The sequence below is a fragment of the Sinohyriopsis cumingii genome, chromosome 18 (assembly GCF_028554795.1).
Source record: "Sinohyriopsis cumingii isolate HCF-2022 chromosome 18, ASM2855479v2, whole genome shotgun sequence".
NCBI classification, from domain to species: Eukaryota; Metazoa; Mollusca; class Bivalvia; order Unionida; family Unionidae; genus Sinohyriopsis; species Sinohyriopsis cumingii.
Genome location: NC_142978.1, coordinates 54,020,573 through 54,041,607, shown reverse-complemented (window position 1 = coordinate 54,041,607; position 21,035 = coordinate 54,020,573). Strand labels below are relative to the sequence as shown.

Genomic DNA, 21,035 nt, shown 5'->3' with positions numbered 1-21,035 from the left:
AGAACAGTTTGAAGAGTTTCAAACCAATCGGCTCAAACACCTTTTCAAACACCTTTCCCAGAGTGTCAAAACCCCTCTGTCGCTTCGTCTGATCCAAGGTAAGTAGTTATGAAAGTCTGGGTCATAACGATAATGTCGACAAAAACAGAACACAAAAAGAAGGAAGGGACGACATTAGTGAACAAAGAAGTAAAAAGAACTAAGCGAAGAAACACCGATACTTCTGTTGTGAACCTTTAGCCAATACCTGATGTTCATTGGAAACGTCAAACATCGCAATCCCATATTACCACATGCAGCTAAGAGCATCAATTATTTGATAACATATTGAAAAGGAATGATACGGAGATAGTTTTATTACAATCACGCCCATGTGACGGGCTAATAAGGAATGCACAAATTGCATCGTACTTCTAAAATCAAATTGAAATGAAAATGTAAGCAAATATGATTAAAATGTAAGACAGTGTTTGAAAGAACAAATGACGTGCATGCTAACACACTCATGGCGGTCAATGCCCAAGAAATCAACAACAAAAAGAAAGTAAGAGGAATATATATTAGCGCATAAACATTAAAACCATATATATTTCATTGGCTTCGTACTATCGAAGTTACGCATATTTGCTCTATGCTATTTATGTGTTTTCAAAATCGGCTTAGGTAGTTTCTTTGACACCCAAAAAACATGTTCAGAGTTATTGAGAGTATTAAAATTGTCTTGAAACAATGTACTCCTTAACACCAGCCATCTAAGAACTACAAAAACAACAACGACAAGAACAGTACCTGTGGTGTCGAGAATATTCTCTGTCAGAGTATCGTGTAATTAGAATACCAATTAGAAACTGGAGTTCGCAAGAAGGGGATAAAACAACTGTGGACTATTTTACTCGAAAGATGTATTGGTTATCTTCTTTCCAATCCCTAGCTGAAAAATAATGAAAATAATAAAAGCAACAATGGTAGCCACACTAACGCCAGTCACATCCCCGTCAGGTCACTCCCATATAAACACTAGGAAACCATGCTCTTTCGTTACAGAGTGACTCTATGAGGCGAAAGCAATCGAACAAAGAATAGTCAATTTTATTTGACTTTACCTGGTGACAATACTATGGATGTGTTTCCCAACAGCACATTATGCTACTCGCAAAACATATATCAATCTGTTCGTCACTAAATTCAGTAACCGCATCACCCCAATCAGAATATATTACGTGTACAATGATAAATCTCATCCTAAATAGAATCACCAAAGACGGTTAAGTACACATCATCCGTGAAATTTTGTATAACCACCATTAGTTTGCCAAATACGGAATTGTTCATGAACTTGAATAATTGTTTTTTATATATATAACAAAATCGGTTGTGGCCGCTGCGCTTGCGCAATCAGTATTAATTTGAATATATTTGACCATCCATGTTTGCTGACGAAATACACTAACTCCATATACTTTACTTACATGCATTCATTATTGCAATATAGAACTACAGATTTCTTTCGTGTCTACACGGTTGTTTTTGAGAGTTGGAACAACCATGGTGTATGTAGTAAATTTACACACTGATTCATTCACGATTGTTCATCGATAATGTGAAAATCACTGACCAGGTGACAACGTTTCTTCCGCTAACGGATAATCATTCGGGTGAATTTCCTGAGGGTATTCCAAATGAACTTCCAAGAAGTATCCGTGGTGGCTATTGCTGTTGCACTTTTTATATAAGTGAAAATTTATGATTCTGTGGCTATAATCCAGTGAACCTCACCGACATGTAATGATTATAACATTGCCCATATTAAACATTATTGGAATTAAGATACATGTTATAACTGTTTGGGCAACGGAGTCATGTCCGGGGGCGCCAGCAGATTTATTTTCAGGAGTTGTGTGAGGTCTGAAAAGTTTTAGACGTCACTTTATGCCTTCTCCTTAACGTAAAATGTATGAGAAATGAATGCCTTCCCCAGGGGTGTATCGAAGCCCCATGACTTATTCATATTTGAATAAACATATTTTATATATCTTTCATGAACGCTTGTTTAAAAAATTGTACATTTTAAGATGTCAAGCGACTCCTCGTTGAGCAGGATACACTCCTTATAATTCAGTCAAGAATCGTTTTCAAAATAGTATTTACCGATAGGAAGAAAATCAGGATATACTAATTCCCCCAATTTCATGGAAAACAGCTATGGCAGACAGAGAGCGAGAGAGAGAGAGAGAGAGAGAGGGAGAGAGAGAGAGAGAGAGAGAGAGAATTATTTCACAACATTTAAATGAAATTTCAATGAAACTGTAAGTAAAAGCCTCAATTTCATATTTCTACAGGAATAGGTAAGAGTCAGTGAAGTAATGGAGTCAGTTCTATTCTAATATGTAAACGACTGGTTATGGCAAATTAAGTCAGCATTTTTTTTGTAAGAAAGGAAATCGTGAAATTCGTAAATTGGAATAGTTTGCTCATATCGCAAATTTTATTTTCACAGATGCATATATTTGAGTCTTTTATCTGTTATTATTTCTGGACCTCTCTCTCTCTCTCTATCTCGGTATATCTAGATATACATTTCTTCGTCATCCAAACATGATCTCAAAGCATAGAATAACAACTGTTTTAAGTTGTGTTTTTCTTTTCTTCTCCTCGAATGAATGTATTGTATATCCACAATGTGATCCTGCTGTTTACGCTTTTGTGCATGATGAGTCTCATCAAGGCATAATGATGGCGTAAACATAAACAGATATATAGTGATATATATGACAGACCCAGGCCATTAGGTCTGTAGGGAAGATTTAACTAGCAAGGAAGTCAGTTGATATATAGTCCACTAGTTGGTTTTTTTTCGCAAAGACACTACGTTTCCGAGCAGTGATAGCTTACATAAATCTTTGTAGTTTTCATCTTCATCATCTTAGTCGCCATCATCTTTAATTAATGTTGTCGTTTTTATGTATATTAATCCATCAAAAGATAAGTCATCTTTCACCTATTCTTTTAAAACGTAACCATTCAAATTACCATTTTGTTATAACGTTTTGGTTCTTGCTAAAAGTTCATCTTCTGTACTAAATGTTTAAAATTATAGTATTTATTTCTCTTCTCATTTTCTCTACGTCTGTGTTCTTGATCCATATATAAATACACGAATATCTCAGAACGTATGAGAAATGGCAAAACATACACACAAAATTTAATATATGCAATCTGCAATTTATGTCCATAGATTTTACTAATAACAGTAGTTCTAGAACTGTATGGCATAGTTTAAACTCATAGCAGTTCGAGAATTTTTGTGATACCTCGACAAAGGTTGAACACGAATACAAAATCTAGCAACAACACACAAGATGATAGCTAGAGCTCAGATGATTCTTTTATTGCGGAAAATATTACCAACCAAACAAGCTACAAAATGTGTATAACCAATAAAAACATAAATACACGATCAATATTTTTTCTTCTTGCCTTTCACTGCCAGTCTAAATGGTCATCTTCTGAAAGGAAAATGGAAATATGTGTATGAGTAGTATCGATAGTGGTGGGTGTTCCTTTAAGCTAAGAAATACTTGAAATAAAATAAGAAGCATTTAAGTTGAGATTACTTTTCTAACCTCCTTCCTGCATAATATAGCATTAATAGTTCTGTAATAAGTTTCGAAGGATATGTTTTCTTCTACAACATCACTGAAAATGCCTCCAGCCAAACTACGCTATAAAATCTATAAAATATAGTAACACAAGCCTATGCGTGACTTCGTCTTTGTTACGAAGGCAACGAAAATAATATAGATGTGATCGCTTATTCTAGTTCACTTTCGCAAGCTATAGTTTGCAATACTAATTTTGTTTTCCTAACAAAATGCTTTAAATCATAACGTTTAGTTTATCAAAATAAAACTTTTGGGAGGTGCTTAAGTAATTGCATTTTTTCAAATTTGCCTTTTTTTTGGGGGGGGGATAGAGCTAAGTAATCGAAAACAAACTTGACATGTTTATGATAATGGGGCTTACCGTCGGGCCAATACAGAGTGTAAAAATCATTTTTAAACTCTAAAATGCCAGACTTGAGCTTTTCTTTCTCCACTTCCTCTTCATTAACTATGGCATCTGTGAATAAATTAAAACTTGATTTATAATAAGTTGTCTCATACCTTTCCTTAAGTGAATGTGCAATTTATACAGTAAACACATATTTTGCCGATGTATATATGTATGATTCATGTGGAAGTCCATTAACATTTTACAACTGGACATAGTTTACAAAAAACAACAAAATTGCGATAAAATTATTTCAAAACGTCCTTATATCATTAAGAGAAGAATTACCTGTCATGCTTTACCTGGATTATGCATGACGTCCGAACATATTTGCTCATCTTCTGGATCATCTGAAAAAAGTTGACGTTCAAAGTTGTGTCTTATATTATTAGTGTGTAAATACATGCTATAGTTAATTGTATGTCAAATTTAATTGATAATATAATAAAGTCATTTATTTAATGAACGAGACATGCACTTAATACACACGTGATTTGTGCTTTTACAAATTTCTGGTTCAACTGTTGTATATGTTTCTGGTGTTATTCAGCCAGAAAATCAGCTTATGACACCCCAAACATTTCATCTTCTTCATCGAGTACATTAAACCATATCGTATTTATAGACAAGAAACCAACCAATCATTGCCTGCGTGGCATCAGTCAACCAATATAAGAATAATTCATTATGGCCATAGCAAGCTGATTATGTATTGAAATAATAAAATATAGTAAAAAGATATTTTTGGACCCCATTTACCAGCTGAATCATTTTCAGCTGCAAAAGTAAAAAACAAACCAACTTAAATGTACAACAGCTAAATCATGCTGTCATTACCCCATACATCAACCGCCATAACATGATGTGCATACTATAATGTGAAGATTTAAACAAAATAACATTATATTTTATCTGATCTGGATATTGTGTATTACGTCCTTAAGAATTTGTTTATTGCGTCCATAAGAATCTGTTTGTTGCGTCCTTAGGAATTTGTTTATTGCAACTCTTTCTGAGAATTAAGTCAGTTGTTTAACATTAAGTCCAGATTGTGCTGACCTTGAGCGACCTTAGTTTATCACTCAGAAATCTTCAGCCTTTTCCGACTAATGTTAGAACAAGACCTGAATGATATTTTTCATCGTACACATTTAGAAATTGATAAGATTGAGTTACAAATTTAACGTGCATGTATTTCATAGATGCGCGAAACATCGTCAACTTTGTTTTCAGAATCTATATCCCATTATGAGGATGTATAATAACAGAGTGATGATGTATTAAGTCAAAACGCCCAGGTCGGGAAGCTTTAATTTGTATGATTACCTCAAGTTCAAACTGTTTAACTTGAGCTGGAAATGAACAAGTGTGTTCCGTATACGTACGTATAGCTTGTGTGACATTGAGTGCCTTTCTTTGCCTCTTGAGAATTATAACTATCAACAATGTATGTGGTTGGGGCCATGGACTGTAGGTTAATATTTCACAAACCTGGTATCCATACGGAGTCCAAAATCTGCTCCATGCTGTCCTTCTGAGTCAAATCCTCTTTTGTAATGCTGACCTCGGTACCTTCGCTGACGTCATCTATATATCGTAAGGGTACGTTTAGCTCGTTACGCCTTGGGTTTGTTAATTAATTAGTTAATGTTGGCGAAAACAAATTTGATCTCAATTCATAAAATGAATATACCCGCTGACCCAGGTTCGAAACTCTGTAAAGTACGAGTTGAAATTCTCTAACATATATAACGTTTCTTATTCGTAACTATATCATAAATGGAACGTATTTATCAGACATTCTCCTGTAGAATCCCTGGAGAGCACTTTCCGTTCTGTTTAGTGTATAGATTTGGAATCTTTTATAATTATTTATATATACGTTTATTTCTGTGTTAGGAATATGAAATGACTGTGCAAGGATGAGAACTACTTACTTGGTCGACATGTGGCTGGGTATGCTATGCATGGATACCTATACCACTGAATTTGTAACATCATTGTTTGATGATGTGTGCATGATAGATATGGTATGGGGATCAGTGATTACAGGCAAGGCGATGAGTGCCTTATTCCGCCGGACCCGGGTTCAAATCTCCGTAAAGTATATATATATATATGTACATATATAATGTAATGTGCTATTATCTGTCTCGTTTTAGTAGAATATGTGCCAAATCTTCATTATACTCAACATAAAGTCTTAAAATCTTAGAATTAGATGTTAGAGTACCTACCCATGTACTGATACCCTTACACTAATACACTAATTTTGATTGCCTAGCTCAGATCTCTACCTATAAATTGTTTGTAATGTATGAGCCTACTATCTGGTCCCCCACCCCAAGGACCCGGAAAGAAAAGGGAAACGCAAAATAAATATAACTAACAAAAATTGAAATAAATTATTATTATTCGAAATCTCAACAATCTAAACACTTTTTTCCACACACTTGCTATGTTTACGTTTTTGCTGCCAGTTTCACGATTCCCTATCTCACCAAAACAACTCACAAACAAATCAAACACTATGAAGCTAAATAGTTTCTTCTCAAAACCTACCGTCAGTCTTTACAACAGAATGCATCATCTCTTCTAAATCTTTTTCTCTACTCTTACACTGAAGCAATCCTCGTACTTAATTACTCGTCTCACTAGGGAGAAAAAAGTCATAAGTCAGTAATATTAAACAAATAGTCTATTGCAGATAAGACTTATGCACATGTCATGTTGAAATTTTTCATGAAAATATATTTCAATACCATATTTAAAAATTTGTTACAAGAAGGACGTTCTAATCAGCGACAATACAATGTCTAACACGTTAATCATAACTTGGTAACGATGTTATTAGGAGCAATAACAACATCAGGATGGACTTTTGACCAATGTTCAAAGCTGAAGTGCACATTTCCCCATATCAACCGTTTCGTGGATCGAGTTACATACCGACAGTCAAACACCTGAGCGATATGATTGGCTCTTGCCCGGCAGCTTTACTAACACAGCAAGCTCGCACGAACACGTATTCTGTGCACACTTTACATCCAGCGAAATGCATTCGGCAACAGCTCTATTCACCCCCAGACATGATTATGACTAATTAAAACATCTGCGAGCATACCGCAGCCACTTATTGCTGGATCTGCGAAGAAGCTTTTACTTACACCAATTAAAATGGAAGTTCCGGTTCCAAAGTTAGTCATGTCTATGACATCAATGACGCGTATGGAGCAGCACATCTAATGCAATCTACAATTGTAAACTTACCCAAACAAAACAAAAATTTATGTAGTACTTCAAAGTTTGCATTGGTCTGATGATCATTTAGTAATGCAGCAATCACATGATAGTCAAAAGCCCGGTCAAGTGCCATCCAAACAAAATGAGAAACTTGACGTTTAAACTTTGACAAGTTCAGTTCATCGATTCTTTATATTTTCTAAATTTGTCATTGAAAACTTCAAAATCACTAGTCAATATTGCGCCAACAACACCGGCCTGTTAACAAGAAAATGTGTCAATACGAGTACACGAGAGATTGGGACAAATCTGCTGAAGATCTCTTGCTACCTATTGAAAGGTTTTATTGGTCGCTGTCGCATGAAGTCATTTCAGCCAAGGATTGCGATGAGGCAAACAAAGTTTGACTGGCTTTCGGATGCCGAAAACATCGCTATCTGTACATGCTCATTAATGAGTTGTTATTGGCTTATGTATTTGTTTAACACTGTCATGCACATATACAAGCTAGATCTCGCATATAAAACCTCTTCACCGGGTATGACTTGGGATATGTTGTTGTCAAACACCAAAATCGAGATGGAATTCCCGATATTATCAATATCTCTTTTCTGAACTCTGAATTCATGGAGGAATATATACGGCGATTTCTCGACATGCGAGCGCAAACAAACCAAACTTAGACGGGTATGACACCACTGTTCCTAAGTCATGAATCTTAACCCAATAACTTGTAGGGATGAGCAAATCATGCGAACGTTACCAGCTTGTGGATTTTCGTGGGTTGGCCCAGAACATATTGACATAAAATGACATGTTCATGAATGTAACATCAACAGAGACCACGAAGATTTCTTTAAAGTAGATCTAGAATACCCTGAACAACTTCACCAGACTTATTAAGAATATCCCTTAGAGCCACACGGTTTGTCAGTACCTGGTTGATGGTTATCACCTTATCAGGGCACAATCATCAATGAATTCTTACGTAAAATTTGCTGAGTGAATCAAGCTTGATCCAAATCGCAAGAATACAAACAATTATGTATTACACGAATGAAATCTGAAATTAAATTTGCGATTGGGAATGGGTGTAAGTAAAGTCCATCAAGTGTTTGGATTTCGCCAACAAGCATAGATGACATCGTATATACCAAGGAATGTAGATCTGTGCACCAATGCCATGAATGAGTTTCAAAAAGTTTTCTGTCAACTCATGACCAAATTTGTAATTGGAAAGTCAGTGAAGAATCTTCGGAAACTTATTCGAGTCGACCTTTGCTTGAACAAGATAATCATCTAGGGCGTATTGTTGATCCAGCATTCGAGTCCCGTAATATCTGCATTGGTGGGCTTTTTCAAAAACCAAAATTGGAGTTTACAAAAAAGATACGTTAAAAATCAAAATCACACACACACACACACACACACGCGCGCGCGCGCTCTCTCACGTGGTGGACTGTGTAACCCTAATGACTAGACGGATGATTTAAAACACCCGTAGAATCATTTCATGTTGTTAACAAGACACCTGAAGTCATTAATGAGGCCGGCCACATCGATTTGTCAGCGATTGTTCATAAATGACATCATTGTGGGAGGGTATGGGTGGTCGAATGAGGGTCATTATAGAACTTTTTTGAAAATTCATAATACGCCTATAAATAATAATTTCCTATAAAAGAAAAGTTCGGCCTTATTACAAAACAGATGGGGAAAATAAAAAATGCAACAAAACTCAACTGAATGCGACCAAACACAACACTACCGCAGTGGTATTAACTTGATTTAAATCAAAATTGATGCAATTACAAGCGAATGGTGGTACATTTCCATTCCTTGAAGCGATTCCAGCGTCGTTAGCAGCAGCGGCTTGCAAAAGCGGCCGCGTTAGGAGATCATGGGGCAGCGTCCGGAATGGCTGTCAACACGGCTTTTGATGGTGAATTTGGAAGGTTCAGTAATGAAATGTCCTTCGATTACCAGGAATAAATAGACGAATGTAAACGGGAAGCGGTCTTTTATTACCCGATACAACACGCAGATGGTCACTTCGTTATGCAATTTTGATTCAATCTCGATGGAAAAAATCAGTCAAGAATTTTCGTGCTGTCTTTATGCAAAATGAACTTGCATCGATCGTGATACGTACATGTTAATCTGGATTTGACAACAGGGTCTTGCATTCATTGGGTTACATATATGGTGAAACCTCGACATCTTTTGTATTTTGATTCATATGGAAAAGCACCACTAGGTGCATTTCTTAATTATTTAAACCGGTACGGTGGACGACAGCCACTGTTTTTATGCTACTCTTCCATTGCAAACTCGGTTGGATGGCCCAGTGTGTTACTGTAGCGCTGCATGCGCTTGCATGAATAATGTTTAACTTTCCCAAGCAAGCGGTGATACACTTAGTTGACGATAGCCAACTTTCGTCATCGTTAATAACCAGCTCATCCGTGTTCCCATTGCGAAAACTGAAACTCATTGTCAAGCTGAACTCTTGATTGCTTGTACATGTTTTCGTCCTAACTAATATTAGACTTGATCGACTTCTTGGGTTAGATTTGTCCGTCTGCATCAGGGCGAGATTTTTGTGTATATTTTCAGCTATTCAGATCATCCAACATGCAGAAAAATAAACATAAAATTGAAAAGACAGGTATATATACAGTCAGACCTCATAGCCATGATATATATATATATATATATATATATATATATATATATATATATATATATATATATATATATATATATATATATATATATATATATAACAGAAAAAGAGACGAGCAGAGAGATTGAAACCTAAACATACAGATAAGAAGTAAAAGAAGATAAGGGCAAATGAAATGAAATTTGAAATATAAAGAAAAGGTTGATAATATAAAAGAAAGACAAACGGACAGACAAATATATTGCATGTGTAATGTTCGTTTTGATAAATGCTTGCAAATTATTGCTTTTAAAATTGCGTTGTCAAATTGTAAATTTCTACAATTTTCTGATTGGAAAATTTGGTTTTGGGAGGGAAGATACCGCAATTTGTGTCAGGTTGCAGGAAAAATCACAAAACAGTATACTTACTGATAGCTTGAAAGCGTCGTATGCATGATTATTGTGGGAACCAATGTACTTAGTGATAACTTGCAAGCGTCGAATGTATGATTAAAGTGGGAACAAGCATACTTTATGATAGCTTGCAAGCGTCGTATATATCATTACAGTGGCAACTAGTATACTTCATGATAGCTTGCAAGCGTCGTATATATGATTATAGTGGGGATCAATATACTTAATGATCGCTTGGGAGCGTCGTATGTACGATTATAGTGGGCACCAGTATACTTATTGATAGCTTGCAAGCGTCGTATGTACGATTATAGTGGAAACCAGTATACTTAACGATAACTTGCAAAGTGTCGTATGTATGATTATAGCGGTAATCATTATAGTTAACGATAGCTTGCAAGTGTCGTAAGTGTGATTATAGTGGGAACCAGTGCACTTAATGATAGCTTGCAAGCGTCGGTTGTACAGTTATAGTTGTTGTTGTTGTTGTGTTTGACGCCATTTTTCAGCACACGATATGCTGTACATGGCAGCCAGTATTAATGGTGGAGGAAGAACTTGGGAAAACCTCGGAATGAGCCACCGACCCACGAGAAGCTACTGGCAAGCTTTCTCACATACCGACATTGGCTGAATCCGAGACTCGAATCCACGCAGGCAGAGGTGAGATGGGAGTGATCCATACGGAGAGTGCTTTAGACCACTCGGCTACTCGGGGCCCTATGGTTATAGTGGGAAACATTATAATTAACGATATCTTGCAAGCGTCATATGTACCTTTATAGTGGAAACCAGTATAATTAACGATAGGTTGCAAACGTCGTATGTATGATTATAGCGGGAACCAATATACTTAGTGAGTACTTGTAAGCATCATATGAATGATTATGATGGGAACCAGTATAATTAGTGATAGCTTGAAAGGGTCGTATGTATGGTTATTGTGGGAACCAGTACACTTAAGCATTGCTTGCAAGAGCCGCATGTATGCTACAAACCCCTAATAAATTTACTTACATTTTGTCTCTGCAAGAAACATATTATCAAATAATATATGAGGAAAACACTATAAAAACAACCTAACACTCGCTAACTCTTTTAAAATGAAGTTTCAATAACGAACAAAACGTTCAAATATTTTAGTCTATGGAATGAAAGAGTTTATAAGCGACAGTCGGTGGAGATAAGCATGATCAAGGGAGAAAACTTATACCCATACCACAACGATACTAACCTTGGAGCTTTCTGTATGTGATGGCGGTCACCTTAAATTTTGTACAATTAAAACAAGCTGTAAAAATGAACATTTTCTTTCTACATACATACATACATACATAGATCACATGAGTTGTTACCCACTGTAACATTACAAGAACAATCGCAATAGATTTACACAGAAGACACAACATATTAACTAAATTGATATTCATTTGTGGTAACCTATACTAAGGCATTTTATTCAAATAGATGTTGAGATCATAAAACTTTAAAGTACGAAAATGTCATCTATAACAGGGTGGCATCGGTAGCCCTCGTCAAAGAGCGGTAATGATACATTTGCTACTGTGAGAAGTGTTCCATGTACAGCAAGCCAACTCTCTTTTAAATATATGTCTATGTTTTGACTATGTAAATATGGCCTCTTAGCCCCCACACAATGGAATTATGGCCTAATAAGCCCCCATTAAAATGGAACTATGACCTCATAAGCCCCCATACAATGGAATTATGGCCCATTAGGAATTATGGCCTATTAAGCCCCCATAAAATGGAACTATGACCTCGTAAGCCCCCATACAATGGAATTATGTCCTCATTAACCCCTACATAATGGAATTATGGCCTAATAAGCCCCCATACAATGGAATTATGGCCTAATAAGCCCCCATAAAATGGAACTATGACCTCATAAGCCCCCATACAATGGAAATTATGGCCTAATAAGCCCCCATACAATGAAATTATGGCCTAATAAGACCCCATACAATGGAATTATGGCATAATAAACCCACATACAATGGAATTATGGCCTAATAAGCCCCAATACAATGGAATTATGGCATGATAAGCCCCTCTAAAATTCCAGGTACATATTGCTTCTTTCTTGTGTTGTTGCATAAGTGGTTAAATGTACAAGAAATTGTGTCGAAAACCGTCATTTTCAACTTATCGTTACTTACCTCAACCGCCCAATGTCAATCTGGAAGAATGCTAAAGTATATAAATGTTATAACGGCAGACGTTTAAGAGGTTTAATGGCATACAAGCTGACGTATCTTGAACTCCAAGATAACGCACAGAAATTTCTTAGTGACGCTGTCGTTGTCAACGCAAAAGACGTAAAAATGTGACGTCAACGAATCTCTGAATCAGCGACATATTAAAGACAGAGGTGATGCCAAGGACACGACACTAGGTTTTAAGATCTGCTACTGCACGCAAAACATTGGAGGTAAATCTTTTTTGCAATTGTCGAGATTTTGAAAAATACGTTACGCATATGTACATATCTTTGAGCGAAGTCTAATTCGTTCAATAATTTGTCTCGCCTACACGGTTCTTTTAAGAGCATATTATACGGTGCTTAATAATAAAGAAAAGGCTTAAAATAGGTCGATGCTTACCACATTGAAATAAGTACTCGTTATTTATAACCAAAAGAAGACATTTTAAAGGAGATGGCATTTAAACAGTGGTTACCGAAAAGGGGAGTTTTCGAATTTTATAATCAGACCTGTATGTGTCAGCTAATGTGGTGTTTCCTTAGGCACGGCACTTTACTCGAAATGCCTCTTCAATGAATAATCCATGTGTCATGACGTGATATAATGCACCAAAAAAATTTAACTATTTAATTTACTTGTCATGTTGTGATGTAATGCACCAATTAAAACTAAACTATTTAATTTACGTGTCAGGTTGTGATGTAATGCACCAAATAAAACTAAACCATTTAATATACTTGTCATGTTGTAATGTAATGCACCAAATAAAATTAAACTATTTAATTTACGTGTCATGTTGTGATGTAATGCACCAAATAAAACTAAACCATTTAATGTACTTGTCATGTTGTGATGTAATGCACCAAATAAAACTAAACTATTTAATTTACGTGTCATGTTGTGATGTAATGCACCAAATAAAACTAAACTATTTCATTTACTTGTCATGGTGTGATGTAATGCACCAGTTAAAACTAAACTATTTAATTTACGTGTCATGTTGTGATGTAATGCACCAAATAAAACTAAGCCATTTAATGTACTTGTCATGTTGTGATGTAATGCACCAAATAAAACTAAACTATTTAATTTACGTGTCATGTTGTGATGTAATGCACCAAATAAAACTAAGCTATTTAATTTACTTGTCATGTTGTGATGTAATGCACCAAATAAAACTAAACTATTTAATTTACTTGTCATGTTGTGATGTAATGCACCAAATAAAACTAAACTATTTAATATACTTGTCATGTTGTGATGTAATGTACCAAATAAAATTAAACTATTTAATGTACTTGTAATAGCTATTAAGACTAATAAAACTAGATTTTTTGTTCGTAAAACACTAATGCCCCCACTGTCAACGCAAATTTTTACTTACATTGGTCTGATAATCGGATGCATCTGTCAATACTCAGCTAAAAGTTATACAAATTTCATCACGTCATGCGTGAAAACACTCATACCAAACTTATATTTAGGTACAATTGTACCAAATGTTGCAACCAAAGTAAAGTCTAATCCATACTAGTTCCAAAACGCATCAACCCCCGCCCCCCCCCCCCAAAAAAAATGCGAAGAACCTTGCAACTGGTAAATTACGTGTGAAGGAACTTGCAATAAAACTCGAATCGGGTCAATTACATATGAGCATTAAAATATCTATGAAAATTTAAAACTGTGTACTTCATGCTATTTTCTGAGTAATTACGCTTACGATATTTTTAATAAGTATAAAACGAGAAAATTGTACGAAAGCCTTGAATATATATATATATATATATATATATATATATATATATATATATATATATATATATATATATATATATATATATATATATATATATATATATATGTGTGTGTGTGTGTGTGTGTGTGTCCACGTAAATTTGATTTATGCAACATCAAATGAATTAACGTCCGAATCAGACTGTCATTGGGATGTGCAGACAGATAGAACAAGACAAGAGGCAGTTAAAGGGACTAACACCGTGCAACAATTTTTTTGTTCCTAGGTAGTTATAGGTTACTGCATTTGTATGGAAAAACATGAACAAGTTTTTCGGATGGAATACTGCACGAACTTGGGAGTGAAGTATATCCATCCGACAAAACGAGTTCATATTTTCCCATACAAATGCAGTAACCATTTTATTATATGCTCATTTTTTTTAATTCTGCCCAAGGCTTAACAAAATACACAAAAATAAACAACGTGAAAGGATCTGCTTAGATGCGTGAAGCCTACAAGGCATATTTCGGTATGCCTGTCGGAGATCAAGACAATCTCTGGGCACCTCATTTCATCTGCGAGCACAGCAAGAAACTCTGGAAAGTAAGACGGACAATTGTTGCTCGGAATTTTGCTATAAAATTTGTTACAATTTTTAAAATTCTAAAAGTGTTTAATTTTAAAATGTTTTACAATTGTCAGTGTTATTGAAAGAAATATGTCATATATGAAAAATGTTTGGCGGGAACCCTCGGACCACTCGAGCAACTGCTACTTCTGCATGGTGGACCGTTCCAAACGTTAAACTGGCAAGAATGCACCTGCTGTCACGTATCCGGACCTTCCTTCATTTATCGCCCCGGTACCACACTGCCCTGAGCTGGCCGACCCACTCCTCCGGAGAAGAGATCAGCAAGTCAGAGAGCGAGGACGGCGTTGTAGATCCAGATGACCATTTCAGAGGTGGAGCTGAGGAGATATACCCATACTACACCAACCAAAAAGACCTCAACGACTTGATCAGAGATCTTGGTCTCACCAAGTCCAATGCCGAGCTTTTGACGTCTAGGCTCAAGCATTGGAACTTGTTAAATGAAAGTGTGCAAGTCGCATATCAGAGAAAGCGTCACCAAGCCTTTTTCAACTTCTTCACTCGTCAAGATGGGCTCTGCTTCTGCCACAATGTGACCAGTCTGTTCGAAGCAATCAGAATCGCCTGTAACCAGAATGAGTGGCGCCTCTTCATTGACAGCTCATCTAGGAGCCTCAAAAAGCCGTGTTGCTCCATAATGGGAACAAGTACACATCTCTTCCCTCGGCTCACTCGCTGCACCTCAAAAAGGATTACAACAGCATTGAGACCTTGCTGCACTCCTTGAAGTATGACGAGTACGGCTGGGAGGTCATAGAAGACTTCAAAATGGTAGCATTCCTGGTGGGTCTCCAAGGCGGTTTATCTTTGTCTTTGGGACAGCAAGGGCACCAAGGCGCACTACCACAGGCGGGACTATCCACAGTGGACCAAGTTATCTGTGGGGAGGAACACCGCCAATTGGGAGCCACTGGTGGACCCCCGTAAGGTGCTAATGCCACCACTGTACATCAAATTGGACCTTATGAAATAATGTTCTCAGAGCTCTAGATAACGAGTCGGCAAGCTTCAAGTACCTTCAGTAATTCATCCCTAAGCTAACTGAGGCAAAGATCAAAGCCGGTGTCTTTGTCGAACCACAGATAAAGAAGATCCTGGAGTGCAATGAATTGTCCAAGAAGCTCACTAGTAAGGAGAAAGCGGTTTGGAACAGCTTTGTCGCAGTGGTTGGGAGCTTCCTGAACAATCACAAGGCCGAAAACTATGGTGAGCTGTTTGAGACTCTAGTGAAGAGCTACGGCACAATTGGTTGCAATATGTCCCTCAAAGTCCATATCCTTAATGCTCATCTTGATAAATTCAAGGAGAATATGGCAGCGTACTCGGAGGAGCAAGGCGAGCGCTTCACCAGGATATACTGGACTTTGAACTCCGCTACCAAGGACAGTATAGTGAGTACATGACGGTAGATTACATTTGGGAGCTGATTAGTGAAAGTGATTTACCGTATAATCATCAATCTTGAAAAACTACTCACTTATAAATCTTGTGTGGTCATTTTCTTATTACTTTAGTATAAATACATGTTAGTTTTGATTCATATGTTGCTTTTTCTGACTTTATGTGAACGATAGCCCGTTTTCTCACTGAAAATAGGTAAATTTCAAAACATCACTGTCCTGGTCACAATAGCAAAGTTCGTGGGGAATAATAGCCATTTTCTATTTACTTTTTAGGCATATGCAATTACTAAATAAAACTTACTACCCAGCAACAAAAATTGTGTTACAAAGTGTAATCAGCTATTAGTTCCTGAATAAATTGACTAAGAAAATATCACTGTATTGAGCAAACATAATAACAAAGAATGGCATCATTATTCATGCAAAATTGTATTTAATGTTTATTCAGAAAGGAAAATGTACATTTCGTCTTGGGAAGTTTTGAACTATAAACAAATTATGTCGCTACTGAAACAAGTGAATTTGTTCAATAAACGGAAATGGCCTGGAAAGCATGCAACTCATAGGGTTGAGTTTCAAATCAAGTGTTCAATCCCCGCCAGTAACAAATGGCGTTACAAAACTAAAGTCCTTTGTCGTTGTCTGACATAAATATCAAGCACAAATTTAAGCTCGAGCGTTTTATTGTCTCCGTTCCCGGTTATGAGCACTACCGACACAGAGTTGTCATATTGACGTATGAAAAAAAACAACAAATATCTAGAACAAAAAACCTCAAACCACAGAAACTCAAATAGCACACTAAACTGAGAGAGAGAGAGAGAGACAGACAGACAGACAGACAGAGAGAGAGAGACAGAGATTGACAGAGACAGAGACAGAGGCAGATAAAATTATTCATAAATGCTTTATTATCACATGACTTGATGGTGAATATCTAAAGTGGTGGGCTTTGTTGTATAAATGCTCTCATTTCACTCGAGAACTGGCATTTACTCTGATGAATATTCTAGGTATTAAAATATGTAATAGAAAGAAAGTGAAACCAGCGATTTAATTAAAATCAACAAGCAACTTATTTCTCTACAATACGAAGTGAAAATTAAGAGAAACGTACAATGCTGTGAATTAAGTTCTAAATAAACCCAAATGTATTATCAAATGTGCAAGAATACAGAATGTTCCGAATGAATTCAAATAGTCTTGAATATATTGATATAACACAACCATGCCATCCATAATATCTTTGAATGAGTTCGCAATTTTCCAAAGAAGTGTATTAATGCCAAAGGATATTTTAAATAAATAATTCCATTCTGAATTTTATTTTAAACAACTGTAAATTCTGATTACAAATGGATTACTACAGATTGTTGTAAAACGGGAATGAGATATTTAATAATCAAATCGCTATTTATACACATTTTAACCTGGCCTGTTTTATAACAGGATCAATTCTATAGAACATTCTACTCTAACTGTAAAAAAGACTGACCTTGAATTTAAATGCTACGCAAGCCTTCTTTTTTACAAGTTACCATTATCGTCATGTATAACTTACAGTCATGGACAAAACTTAAGGACACAACACAGATTAAATATACATAACACGAAATGCATATCGCCTCAAAACTATATCATAGCCTTAAGAATTTTCCTTGTCTAATATTTTAAACAAATACGACAAGTGCAAAGGGAAAGTCAAAGGAAAAAAGTGCAAGGTTTAGTATCATTCAAACAATATTCATTGATTACAGCAAGACATGCCTGAAACACGCGGAGTAAATGATTTCAAAGGCGATTTTGATTAAATGATATATAAGGCGATTTTGAGTAAATGATTTATAAGGCGATTTTGTTGTTGTTGTTGTTGATGATGTAGGGTTTAACGCCCTTTTTCAGAACACGGTAAGCTATACATGGCGGCCAGTGTTAATGATGGAGGAAGAACCCGGGAAAACCCCGGAAAGAACCACCGAACCACGAGAAGCTACTGGCAAGCTTTCTCACGTACCGACATTGGCTGAATCCGAGACTCGAACCCACACAGACAGAGGTGAGATGACAGTGATCTGTAACGGAGAGCGCTTTAGACCACTCGGCCACTTGGGACCCCCAAGGCGATTTTGAATAAGGAATTAATATTTACGTGCATCATATCTTGAACAATGGTGTTAAACAAACCAAATCAATAACATGATTCATGGAGCAGCAAGATGTGGTCATGAAGTCAAAATTCACAAAAAGCAAACTCATTATAGACATATTATGAACACTCAACAAAGTCGAATTTAGTTCCACCAATTAATTAGCACTTAAACTTGAATAGACTTCAATAAATCTATTTATTTGTACAGGTACGAAAGGGTTTTCATCTGTGAATTCCTCATGGTCATTCAAGGAACTTCTAGATGTTGGATACATTTCATGGCTGTGTGCTCAACATTAGAAACGGTAATGTTGATATTATTTTTCATAAATTTTAAAGACTAATTACTTTAAGTACATACAAAAACGAAATAATTTTATTTTAATCAGTCTGATTAAGTACTTAAAATGTAGCTAACTAACGAAACATTTGGGTGAAAGGTGCCTTTGCTATACATTCCTAATGATCATGTAAAGATTCTCTTCCTACTGGGCATTACTGTAATATGCATATGCCCTGTTTATTTTACAATCTAATTTCGTGATAAACGCTCAGTTTTAAATAAATAAAAATAATCCGCTTAAGATTCTCTCTCTCTCTCTCTCTCTTTCTCTCTCTCCTACCGGAGCTATAATATCATGTATGCCGACATCTTAAAATATGCCTAGTCATGGATATAGTTGTTTTTTGGGCACACAGAAAACTTGAAAACGAACACTGAAAATGCTACAAAGTCTGGTTATATATTTCTCCACTGACCCCTGTTCAGCTTTAGCAAATAGTGGTTTGATTATTATTAATATGACACGAAACATGGCACTAAGTAGAATGAAATGAAACATGTCATTACTTACAGGTATTTACATGGATGAAGCGAACTGAACTAAATGAAACATTGGTGATAAATGCCAACGATAGGAGTTAGGCTCTTTTATTTTCAGTAGAACGAAGCTGTGCTTCGTTACTGTGTATTTCATATCGAAATATATCAGTGGGAGAAAAATGATATCGCCACAGTGGTGAGACCTTTTTTTTTAGCACCACATTTGTAATATCATTTTTGGATCTACTCTTGCACATGTAGGATATACATCTTCCCATTATCTATGTTACTTAAAGCTGTATTTCAAATTTAGTGCGTACATTTTATACAATCAATGAGATGGCGTCATGAAATGCATAAAAACCAACTCCAAAAAGCAAAAGAGCACACTTAAGCATTAACTATTTTGTACATGTATCATGAAAACTGTTAGTGATCAAACTACATGATTTGTTATGTGTGATCCTATACCTGAAATTCTCTACGACGGACGGTACACAGATTTAAGAAAAATAACTCTTCATTAAATATCATAATAAAATGTTTAGGCAACAATTTTAACTCACATCACAAAAGTGTTTGAAAACGATGGATAAATCGGGCTTTGATTATTGCTAATTGAAAACCAAACTTAAGTAGCAATCAAACAGTGGATGCAGCGTTTGCTCCTGAACGAGACAACTAGATTGCCAAGGACTCATAAAACTTCGCTTTTGAAGGTATCAATAAACAAAATAAAGAATAAAAGTCCTTACAAATACACTCGCAGTCATTTAAATCAAGATATTACAGTCTGTAATGTGTTAGATACAACCGCCCTGTGATCTTTATTTATAAATACCCCCACCCTAATAGTAATAATCCGCATAAAATATGTTAACAAAAAAATATTCATTTTCGCAAGAATACTGTCATTAGGTTAACAAAAGGCACAAATTGAAGCATGCGATGTACAATCTAAATTTTAAAACTTCGCGTGCCTAAAATTATTCTAAACTTGAGGAACATGTCTTCATAAATGTTGCAATGCAACTGGTAATTGCATTGGCAGACAATAGAGAAAATCCATGCATATTAACAGTTTTGCTTTCAAACAATATATAACGAAAAGAAAATATATTTTGTTTGCGTCTATATACGGAACTATTTCCTTCGTGATGTGGAAAAATTGTTTTCACTTCACTCACGAAATATTTCCTTCTATGATAATAATAATAATAGGCTTGACACCACAATTTCAATTGACTCATCATCACCATACAGTTGGGATACATAATTTGAGCGGAAACCATTAGAAGCATTTGAACCTGTCTCTATGGATATCTTACGTACAATCCTGATGAAGAGTGCACCAAAGTCATGTGAACTTGATCCAATTCCAACATTACTGCTGCTTGAGTGCTTAGATCCAGTATTGCCTTCACTAACTGATGTTATCAATACCTCTCTCTCATCCGGGGAATTCCCATCATTTTTCAAAACTGCCATTGTAAAGCCTCTGCTGAAGAAACGAACACTAGACCATAACGATTTAAAGAACTACCGCCCAGTTTCTAATCTCCCATTCATATCAAAAATCTTAGAAAAGGTTGTTCTATCCCAGCTTGTATCTCATCTGAATTCAAACAGTCTTTTAGCAATGTACAGTCTGCATATCGCCCTTGCCATAGT

The 21,035-nt window shown here is 35.9% G+C and overlaps 1 long non-coding RNA gene across 3 annotated transcripts; it reads right to left on the bottom strand.

The window, feature by feature from the left end:
• Positions 1 to 3,379: 3,379 nt before the first annotated feature.
• On the bottom strand, positions 3,380 to 12,674 carry LOC149776668 (uncharacterized). Of its 3 annotated transcripts, XR_016416242.1 has the most exons (6): positions 12,555 to 12,672; positions 6,613 to 6,704; positions 5,542 to 5,637; positions 4,353 to 4,400; positions 4,024 to 4,119; positions 3,380 to 3,506 (listed from the first exon to the last, which is right to left on the bottom strand). It is a non-coding gene; the product is annotated as an uncharacterized LOC149776668 (long non-coding RNA). The 3 variants fall into 3 exon arrangements; XR_016416244.1 differs by lacking the exon at positions 6,613 to 6,704 and having other exon boundaries at positions 12,555 to 12,674; XR_016416243.1 differs by lacking the exon at positions 4,353 to 4,400.
• Between the last annotated feature and the right edge of the window lie 8,361 nt (positions 12,675 to 21,035).